This window comes from Bubalus bubalis, chromosome 2, assembly GCF_019923935.1.
Source record: "Bubalus bubalis isolate 160015118507 breed Murrah chromosome 2, NDDB_SH_1, whole genome shotgun sequence".
NCBI lineage: Eukaryota > Metazoa > Chordata > Mammalia > Artiodactyla > Bovidae > Bubalus > Bubalus bubalis.
In genome coordinates this window covers 3987786-3998974 of record NC_059158.1, presented here as the reverse complement: position 1 = coordinate 3998974, position 11189 = coordinate 3987786, and the positions used below count along the sequence as shown (strand labels likewise).

The following is an 11189-nucleotide window of genomic DNA, read 5'->3' as shown; positions in this document are numbered from 1 at the left end:
CTCAAATCTTAGACCCTGTACTCAAAGGCAGATGCATCTTCTTCACTGCCCAATCCATCCAGTTGTTTAATCCCTCATTAAGTGAATTAAATCATTATTTAACAAACATTTGGTTATTGTCTGCTCGCCAGAAAGCTAATACAGCTAATGCCCTGCTCAGTTACATCCGGGTGCTTATCATGAAGTTTCTCACTAGCCAGAGAGAGGAGTTTTGAAGGAGAACTCAGACTCTTCCCTTCACTTTTATAATTCTCTGCACTTTGCACAGTTAGTGGCACATAACACGGGTTCACAAAATGCTTGTGCAACAAATCTATGAGCCAACAGATCCGTTATTTTCCTCTATGTACCATGCAGGTACAGAACATCAATTTTTTGCCTTTTTTTTTCCCCAAATGACAAGGAGGAGTTGGTTTGCAGAGCCGTTCCCTCACAGGGCTGGGGCATTGGGTCTTGAGCCCTTTGCTGACCTTCTCATTGAGATGAGGTGGTTTTGTCTTTTCCACCCCACTGGCTGGGATGGGAGGTGATGAGCTTTGCTGGGGCAGGGCAAGGTGGGCATCCGCCTCTGACCGCTCTTTCTGCACAGCTTTGTACCCGGCTTCGCCTTGAGATGTCCAGTTTCCCTGGGGCAGGTCCAAGTTTGTGGCCGAGGCTCGAGCAGGGGCCAGGTAAGTCTCCACAGGGCTTTGCCTCCCAGTTCAGACTAGATGAGACTATTTGCATCTGCCAGACGCATGGGTTTCAGTCCTGGTGGTTTATCTGGGTCAGGTTCGCCTCTGGCTTTGATCTCTCTTCTATGAAAGTGTGGCTCAGCCTGGTTAATTCCCTTGCTAAGGCCTGCTCTCCATCTGTTAAGATAATGGAGCTTCCCTGTGAATTGAGCACTTTCTTACTAGGCTGGAGGGCAAAGAGCATTAGAGAACAAGGTCTCGGTCCTCCAGAAAGTCCCTCCCACTCAGCGCCCTGCTAGAAAGAAGCAAGACCAGCCATGCAAAAAACTTCTCATATCATGGACTGGTTTGCTCACAGTGCCAATGGTTGATTTTTCATGACTATTCATTCCAATCCAGGCTGTGCTGTACTATTTCAGATTGCTTCTAGAAAACAGTTCTGGTCTTTATTTTCTTAGGGGCTGTGGGAGGAGCCCATCCCTAAGATGGGCACACAGGGAGGCGTTTGGGAGTGGTGTGTTATGTGAATTCTTTGGAGCTCGTTTTAAAACGTTCGGACATTTTGCTGGCTGCTCGGCCGTGGAAGGTTGTTTTCAGCACAGGAATTGCAAATGCAATCGTCGCTCCCTGGCCTGGCAGAGCGGCCACCCAGCACGCCGCTGCTGCCACCCCTGGACGGGGCAGCCTGGGAGGGGTCATAGCTGACGATCACACGTCCTTATCTAGCTGTGAACTGCATCCAGAACAGGCATTCATCATGGGGCGGGCAGAGAGGGCACAATTAGAGTACAAAGCAGTCTGCGGTAAGGTGAGGGCTCCAGAGGTGAGAACCACCCTGGCCTTGGTGATGGGACATCCAGTTCCCATCGCCGTAGCAGGGGACCTGGGTGTGCCTGGCTGCAAGTCTGCTTCCAGAAAGGGTGTCCTCAGAGAGCCTGCTTCTGTGAGTGAGCAGCTAAGCACTCTCTCCACAACCTTCCCTAGAGGTTTGCCCTTGAGCGAAGGAGGCCCACCTGGCCACCCGGCTCCCTTTCCCACCAGGGCACAAAGCCACCCACCAGCCTCAAGGTGAGGCAGCTGTGGACCAGCAGAGATATTAATAGCTGCTAATGCTTAAGCCAGTAATATCTTTTAGGTTTTTCTTAAAGAAAGGCAACCAGGCAAATATTTGAGGATAAAAAAAAACCATTAACATTATAGTGAAACCAGATATTTTCGATTTTTTCCCTAACAGTTTCCTTGGTGGAGCAAACCCTGAAGACGCTCATTTCAGGCAAAGAGCTGAAAGCAAAAAAGGAGGGCTCCTCACCCCTCCCACCTCCACTGCCACTGCCCAGTAGACACGAGTTCTGGTCTGGTATGAAGAAACGGGAGCTCCGTGTGCTCTCTTAGCTGTTGTTATCAGCATTCCTTTACCCAATTCAAATTCCTGGTTCCAGCCTGACTTACTCAAAGGGAGGGGCTCCCTGGGAAACAGGGTTCCCTGGGGAAAACTTCCCAGGAGGTGCTCCTGCCGTGGGACTGACCAGCTGGGAGGAACCAGCCTGTTCAGTGGAAGAGGAGATCTAAGGTTGCCCAGCACCTTGGAGAAACGGAGGGAAGGCCCGGGGAACAGACACAGGTCGGGAGGGGGCTGGGGGCTCATTAAGAGGAGAGCCCAGAGTGGTTGGTCTGGGCCACCAGGCAGCTCTGCGAACCCTCGTCAGCCAGGGAGAGGAATTCAGATCTTTTTCTGAGTATAAAACCCTAGGGCCCTCACCTTGGTGAAGCAACCACTGATCTTAATGACCTTCTGAAAGACCTCCAGGCATGTTGACTCACAAGTATTTTTTTCCATCAGGGTGACTAAGACTGATATTTCCTAACATATATGAAAAATGGATCAGTCAGACCAACAGTACAAAATGCCACTCACTTTTCCTCCCCCACAAATTGCTTTTGCACCTAAATGATCTGCAGGTCCCTGCCCATCGTAACACCCCAGCAAACCACTGTGGTTCCAGCAGATGCTTCCTGCAGAACCATCCCTCCTCACCTCTCACAGGCACAGCCCAAACACACACTCGACCTGAAATCTCATGTTCCGGGTTCACGAGCAGTTTCAAATGGCAGTCAGCTCTCAGGTCCACCTGAAGAGAGGCCTTGGGTATCCGGGGCCATGACCGCGGTAGGACAGGGGAGCAAGGAGCATAAGACGGGCTCTTCCACGTGCTGGCCAAAGGGAAATGCAAAAACTGTCCAAGTTTGTTTCAGAAGCTTTCAGCCTCCAGAAATCGGCGTAGAGACTCCAGAAAAGATTGGGTTATCTAGATAAGTCAACAGAGAGGGCCTAATGGATTCATGCTCTTTAATTCAGTTGGTGGTTGCTCTTTAGTTTTAGATTTATTTATTGGCTGTGCTGGTTCTTCATTCCTGTGTGCAGACAGGAATGAAGTTTTTTTTTTTTTAGTTGCAGACAAGCCGAGGCTACACCTCGTTGCAATGCACAGGCTTCTCATTTTCTCATTGCGGTGGCTTCTCTTGTTGCAGAGCACGGGCTCTATGCACACAGGCTTCAGTAGCTGTGGTGCATGTGGAGCGTGGATCTTCCCAGACCAGGGATTGAACTTGTGTCCTCCACACTGGCAGGTGGACTCCTATGCGCTGTACCACCAGGGAAGTCCTAGTGGCTGCTCTGGAAGTCAGATAGTTCAAGATAATTTTTGTTTTGTATTCATTTTGTTCTCTTTCACATCAAAATTACTTATTAAATGGTTCCCATGGGCTGAATACCACTCCTGTGCTGGGGTGGCAGATGAACGACAATCCTTCCTAGGCCAGAGTGGGTGATGGGCAGGCAAATGTTAATGTGTGTTGATAAAGGTACACACAAACCTCAGGAGTGTTATCTACCACTTCAAGGAAGGTTTCTGGTGGAGGGGCATCAGACATGAAATCACTCTGGCCTACAGGAGCCCTTGAGTGATGAGGCTGGGTTCTGAAGAAGCTTGGATGCCCTTATCATCAGTTTCAGTGTTCTCTGGGAGGTTCTGAAAACCATAAGAAATGTTAAGTAAGGGAATGACATAACATACTTACATCTTGAAAATAGGGCTTTGGCTGTTATCAGGGGATAGGGATGAAGGGCTTATTTATCTTTGCTGAAACATAAATCACTTCAAAACACAGCAGCTTAGAATATAAGGGTATTTTTCTTTGGGTCAGGATTTCTGGAGCTGCTCAGCTGAGAGGTTCTGGCTTGGGGTCTCCCATGAGGTTGCCGTGAAGATGCTGGCTGAGGCTACAGTATTTGGAAGGCCAAGGCGGCTAACGTTCATGCCTGCCAAGTTGGCGCTTGTCATTGGCAGACGGTCAGTTGCTCTCCCTGCCGACCTTGCCACAGGCTGTGTGAGCATGCTGTCAGTCCAGGATGGGTGACCTGGGAAAGTGAGGCCAAAGTGCTGGTTATAAACTGCCTATGTTTGTCCCCTCTCCCCAGCTTCATACATTGAAACCCTAACTCTCGGTGTATTTGGAGATGGAGACCGTGGAAGATAATCAGGGGTAAATGAGGTCATGAGGGTGGGGCCCCAATCTGATGGAGTTGGTGCCTTTCTGAGATGAGGAAGCAACCAGAGCCCCTACTGCCTCTGCCACATGAGGACACCAGGAGGAAACAGCTTCTACAAGCCAGAAAGCAGGCTCTCATTAAACACCGAATCTGCAGACACCTTGATCTTGGGCTTGCCAGCTTCCAGAACTGTGAGAAATAAATGTCTGTGGTTTGAGCCACCCATTCTGCAGTTTTGGTTATGGCACCCACAGCTGATGGGGACGCTAGTATGCCTTTTGAGACATGGCCTTGTACCATCCCTGCAGTCACATTTCGTTTGCAAGAATGTCAATAAGTCCAGCCCATATTTAAGGGTAAAGGAATTAGGCCCCACCTTGGAGAGGAAGAGAATTCACGAACATAAGTTCAATATCCCTTTGTTACCGAGTCCAAGCTCACTCTGCTCACCACATGGCAGACCAATGAATCAGAGACAAGGATTGAGGCAAGGAGTATGCCTTTATTCAGAAAGCTGGCTGACCGAGAAGATGGCAGATTAATGTCTCAAAATAACCATCTTGTCAGTTTCTGGATGCCAGGTTCTTTTATAGAACAGAGAAGGGGAGGAGTTAAAAAAACAAAGTATAAAGGCCTTTAATCTTGCAAAAGTCTCCTGGAAGGGCCATCCTGGGGGAGGGGATGCGTTCATTTCTTCTTCTCTGTAGTCATTCACAAGTGAGCAGGGTCAGAATGTCTTTCAGAGAGCTGAACAAAAGCACTTTAATTTAACAATTAGGCAGAGGGGCAGGGTTCCCTGAGGCAGGTCATTGTGTATGATTATAATAACAAAAGTAATGAAAAGCAAAGGTTAAAGTCAAAGAAACAGATCCAACATGGAGTTAAAAATGGCTCTTTCCTGTAACACCTTTGCGATGTTCTTAACATGTGAGAAGGGAAAGGGGTCATAATCTGGCCCTAGAGCACATGGAATAAGGCACAGATGTGATAGACATGAAGTCTGTAGAGTCAATGTGACTTGGAAACTGCGCTTAGACTGAGCTGGGACTAAAATAAAAAGGGGGTTGGGGTGGGGCATGTGATGTGGAGGAGGAATACGAGGGTCCCGAATGTCTCAGAAGCGAGTCGCCTATGGGACAGGAAATGGATATTTCAAAGAGGCTGGAGTGCATCTGGATCTGGGGTGTTGATCTGGGGCTGTGAGCATGAAACCTATGGTTGCAGACGAGCTCACCCAGCCAAAGGGCATAAGACAAAGGGAGTGAAGGCTTAGGCAGAGGCGATCCTTCATGTGGGGTTAGTGTAGAGGATGATAATCGGGCAAAACAGACCCAGAAGGGGGATGAGAGAGGGGAAGAAGATGCAGAAACTGTCCTAAGGGAGCCAAGAGGAGAGAGTGGGTTCCTGTGTCACACACAGCAGAGGAGCTGGAAAGTTGGCTGGATTTGGTGATAGGGAGGCTGTTTGTGGTTGGCTAAAGAGTATCAGTGGAGTGAGTGGAAGTCAGATTGGATTGGGTTGAGGAGTGAATATCTGGAAGGAGAGGAAGTGGATAGAAACCGTGCTGACAGCCCTTTCAAGAAGGTTGGCTCTAATGGAAGAGGGAAGTAAATGGAAGTTTAGAAAATTTGTTTTACTGCTTGAGGGAGGGTTGCAGTGGAGACAGAGGGGTGGAGAGAGGGAGAAAGAGAGTAAGGTTAGGAACTGAAGTCCTCGAGAAGTCACCTGCCTTTGCTCTTACAGTTTATTTTACACCTCATAGTTTGAACCTTTTAATCCGCTACCCTGAACTTGCCCCTTCCTGCTTCTCTCTTCCTACTGGTAGCTGAAGCTCCAACACTCTGGCTACCTGATTCAAAGAGCCGGCTCTTTGGAAAAGAACCTGTTGCTGGGAAAGATTGAGGGCAGGAGGAGAAGAAGGTGACAAAGAATGAGATGGTTGGATGGCATCCCCCACACAATGGACATGACCTTGAGCAAATTCCGGGAGATAGATAGTGAAGGACAGGGAAGCCTGTCCTGCTGGGCTGCTGCAGCCCACAGAGCGGGGCGGGGGTCCCAAAGAGTCAGACACGACTTAGTCACTGAACAATAACAACAACCTTTCCTGGCACATTCTGGCCAGTGCAGAGGAGCAGGTGATAAAGGATTATGGCTCCTATTACCGGATCTGACCCAGCTGTACATAGTAAGCAGCTGCAGGGACAGCGTTCTGGTTTGTCTACTGCAGGGGGCATCCTCTGGGCACCTGTTCTGATTGTTCTGATCATCCCTGCTGGCTTCTAATCCAGACTGGCCACTGACTGCAGGGGGATGGAGGGGCACCTTTTCCTAACTGGCCATCTCCACCAGAAGAGAAGTAAGCCTCTGTCAGGGGTCTTGCCTGCGGGCTCAGACGGTAAAGCGTCTGCCTACAACGTGGGAGATCCAAGTTCAATCCCTGGGTCGGGAAGATCTCATGGAGAAGGAAATGGCAACCAACTCCAGTATTCTTGCCTGGAAAATCCCATGGACGGAGGAGTCTGGTGGGCTACAGTCCATGGGGTCGCAAGGAGTGGGACACGACTTAGCGACTTCACTTTAAGCCTCTGTCAAGAGGTGGGGCTCTGAAGGTAAGTCACCAAAGTGGCTTCTTATCTTCCGCGTGCCTTCCTCCTCCGGTGCGGCCCTTGGCCACCACAGGGCAGCCTTACCTGGAGAAGTCCTGCCCCAGAGGACAGGGATGCTGGCCCTCACTCACAGCCATCTTGCGCTCGGAGACTACAAGTTCCAGCATCCACCGCTCGCGACCCGGCCACGCCCCCCTTTTAAAGGCCGGCTTGGGGCCCTCCCCGCCGCCGGGACAAGTGGCCCTCGGTGTCTCTGGCAAGCTGGCACCGCGGCCAGCCTGGCCTTGACTCAGCCACCCACTCTATCTCGATGCAGCGGGGTTGATCCCTTTGTGGCTGGCGGTTTCTTGGCCCCTAGATGAGGCAGGGAAAAAAAAAGAAGCGAGATCTCTGTCAGAGAGCTGCCCCCCTGCCTGCGCATTCAGCCTACCAGCCACCAGCAGGACCCTGGCAAGAACGGAGGGTTTTGTCATCTGGGAGCTGTGCTGGTGAATGCAAAAAGTGAAACCAGATGTTCCTCCTTCCAGTTGCTTCACATCCATGCAGGGGCTTGGAGGAGGAGGCAGTAAAAACGCCAGGGCCCTTGATGGCCGACGCCCAGGTTTACGCGCCGGCTAACCTTGCACCATAAATCCGCTGCCCTCGCCCAAGCCTCTGCTTCTGAAGGGGCTGGGCCCAGCTGCGGCGGTGACCCGAGGCTGCTGGCTGGACAGCGCGGGAGAAACTGGGGGCAGGGAGCCTGACTGGGGACCAGCTAGTTGCTTTTCAAGAATTTCCCAGTGGGCGAAAGATGCTACCAGATTGGCTGGGGCGGGTGGGGGGGGGGGGGGTTGGGGGTGTGTGTGGGGGGGGCGGTTGGCCTTCTTGGGAAATAAGCCGAAACTCCATCTTGCATTTTAGCCTGGAAAGGAATTGGATTTCTCTTTGGAAAGGACTACCAGATGCAAGAGAACTCGGTGGGAATGGACGTCACAGAAGCAGTTTTTGCTGCAGGTCGAAGTGCCCACGGGAGAAAGGAGAGGTGGGCAGGGACCAGACGCCAGTTCCCCAGGGGCCATTCTCCAGAGACTGGGGTTTATCCTCTGTGCCATGGGATGCCATCCGACATTGGCTGTAAAATAGTCATTCTCTTTGTGTGTGGAGACAGAACTATTGTGGTGGGGCAGGAAGGAAGCGAGGAGATGGCTCAGGAGGCGCTTAGAGACATCCAAGTGATGTCGCTGGCTGGGGCCAGGTGGAAGCCGTGAACTCTGAGAACCGCGAATGGAGTCAAGGTCTGGTGGCCAGAGGGTGGGAAGAATCCCGGAGGCCTCTCCAGTTTCCGGTGTGAGCAGCTGAGTGGTCAGTGGTGAGGCCATTGGAATGGAAGCTTGGTGGAGGATCAAGTCTGTTGAGGGGATTCAGACTTTGGTTTTGGACCCGCTGGGTTAGAAATGCTTATAGACACCCGTGTGGATGTTTTAAAGGGACTGTTGAAGAAGAGGGTCTGGAGAAGGGAAGAGAGGTCAGGGCTGGGATCTAACTTTCCTCCTCATGTTGTGGGTGGTGATTAGAAAGACAGAGCCCGACAGCTGCTGGCCAGGCCCCAGTTGTGCTGTCCTAGTGACCCTGTGATTGTGGTCACCTTCTGAATCTCTCTTTCTCACCTTTTGTTGTTAGTGTTTAGGAATGCAAGAGATTTCTGGGTGGCCACCTCTGATCTCTGCATAGACACTGGCCAGCGCCACGGAGCCCTGGGTCATGGCTGCTCACACACGGGTCGTGTTCCTCCTCCTGCCTGTGGCTGGCGTCTCTCCTTCATCCTCCTGAGCTCTCAAGGGCTCTCTCAGGTCTCCCCTTGGGGGGCTCCTGGGTGATTGTCTGCCATTGATGCCACTTCCCACGTGGCAGGAAAAGTTCTAGCCATCCTGACCCCAGATCAGCAGCACTCTCCCCAAGCTCTGCTTTTCTCTCTTTTTGCATCATCTGGCTCAAATTTTCTGCTCTCTTAACATTTTCCCAGCTTGTTGACATTTTTACAGTGGGTAAAACCTTATTATTTCACTATTAGTCAGTAAACGGGAATGAGTTGCTTTTTCATTGAATCCATGTTGCCAAGAGTGTTACATTAATTTCTAGCACGTTCTAAGTGACCAAGTCCTGATAAGCGACTTAACACAGTGCTTCTATGTCTGTATCCAAGCAGCTGGTGGTGGGGTTGCTACTCGGACAGAGATGCCCACTTACAAGGATGCAGCGGGCAGTCGACCCTGCCGTTCATGCTTATTTCATCCATGCAGTTTTTATTTCTCCTTGCAATTATGGCTTTTATTTGTTCTAATTAAATAGGAGCCTTGTTCAGTTCAATGGATTCCTCATATAAAAAGACTGAAAGAACCTCCCCCTCCTCCTGCCCTCGAGCTGGAGGCTGAAAACAGATGCTGCTTGAACCAGGGAGTAAAAACTGCACTGTGTGACTGAGGCTGTGATACGTGCGGGAACAGCTGAGGGGCTTCCTTGGGGCCTGTGTGGAGCCCGTGGGCCAGGCGAGGAGCGCCCTGGGCCATCTGCGTTCCCTGTCCTTGGGAGGCTGGGACTGGCACCACTCTGGTCCCTTTTTCCCTCTCTCTCCTGGAGCCCTTCTTCATTAAAAAATTTTTTTTGTAAGGATTTTTTTCTTAATGTCAGTTCAGTTCAGTTGCTCAGTCCTGTCTGACTCTTTGCGACCCCATGGACTGCAGCACACCAGACCTCCCTGTCCATCATCAGCTCCCGAAATTTACTCAAACTCATGTCCATTGAGTCGGTGATGCCATCCAACCATCTCATCCTCTGTCATCCCCTTCTCCTCCTGCCTTCAATCTTTCCCAGCATCAGGGTCTTTTCCAGTGAGTCACTTCTGCGCATCAGGCAGCCAAAGTATTAGAGTTTCAGGTTCAACATCAGTCCTTCCAATGAATCTTCAGGACTGATTTCCTTTAGGATGGACTGGTTGGATCTCCTTGCAGTCCAAGGGACTCTCAAGAGTCTTCCCCAGCACCACAGTTCAAAAGTATCAATTCTTCAGCGCTCAGCTTTCTTTATAGTCCAACTGTCACATCCATACATGACCACTGGAAAAACCATAGCCTTGACTAGACAGACCTTTGTTGGCAAAGTAATGTCTCTGCTTTTTAATATGCTGTCTAGGTTGGTCATAATTTTCCTTGCAAGGAGTAAGCGAGTACTGTAGTCTTTATTGAATTTGTTACAGTATTACTTCTGTTTTCTGTTTTGTTTGGGATCCTATCTCCCCCACTAGGGGTCAAACCTGCACCCCTGCATTGGAAGGCAAAGTCCCAACCACTGGAGCACCGGGGAGGTCCCTCCTGCAGTGGGGACTCCCTCCTGCAGCCCTCCTTACTCTCCTGCAGTGCTTGGTTCTTGCTGGCACCTGGATTACTCCCAGGACTGGATCTGTAGATGCCTTCCTCTTTGGGGAGTCTTGTTGCAGATAATGATAAAATGTAAATAAGGGAGGGTCATGGAGCATGTGGGGTAGATGAGAGCATGGAGAACGTCAGGCTGATCACTGGAGGTGTCTCTGGGGAGGGGCACAGAGGGGACCAGCAGGAGCTCTGGGAAGGACCAGGCGGCAGGAAGGGAGTTGGAGGAGCAGCCAGGAAGGCAAGGCTGCTGGGGGCCCGGGTGCACAGGCCATGAGAACAGAGAGGGGACGGGGGTCTTGGAAGCCTGGAAGAAGCAGATTTTGAGAAGGCACAGTGATGAGTCAAGACTGTAGACAAGTCAATAACTGTAGACAGTTATTAAGACAAGCAGTAAATTGTCCACTGTGTGTGCATGTTAGTCGTTCAGTCGTGTCCACTCTTTGCGACCCCATGGCCTGTAGCCCACCAGACTCTTCTGTCTGTGGGATTTCCCAGGCAAGAATACTGGAGCGGGTTGTTATTCCCTTCTTCCGGGGATCTTCCCGACCCAGGGATCGGACCTGGGCCTCCTGCACTGCAGGTGGATTCTTTACCGTCTGACCACCAGGGAAGCCCATTGGATTGAAGAGTTCAGCGCTAACTAATGCTGTCATCAGAGCTGGTTGGAAGGAAGAGCTGGGGCTGGAAGCCAGCCTCTATGAGGCTGGAAGGCAAGCACCCAAGACAGCAAGTGAAGCCACCTGTAGGGAATTTGGGGAAGAGAGATGGGGCGGAAGCTGGGGAGCACACGGTGTGGAGGGAGGGGCTCTGTTTGCCTGGTTCTGCTTGGAGTCTGGCCTGAGATTCACTTCACTTTCATCTCCTGTTCCCAAAGAGAAAAAGACAAGCGCGGTTGGGGGACAGCCCAGCCTGCCTGCGATCGCCCTGTGGATATTTCCATGCTCATGAT

At 51.0% G+C, this 11189-nt stretch overlaps 1 long non-coding RNA gene across 1 annotated transcript; it reads right to left on the bottom strand.

The window, feature by feature from the left end:
- Positions 1-314: 314 nt before the first annotated feature.
- LOC123328223 lies at positions 315-7511 on the bottom strand. The gene is made up of 3 exons (XR_006543028.2): positions 6918-7511; positions 2710-4092; positions 315-851 (listed from the first exon to the last, which is right to left on the bottom strand). It is a non-coding gene; the product is annotated as an uncharacterized LOC123328223 (long non-coding RNA).
- Positions 7512-11189: the final 3678 nt, after the last annotated feature.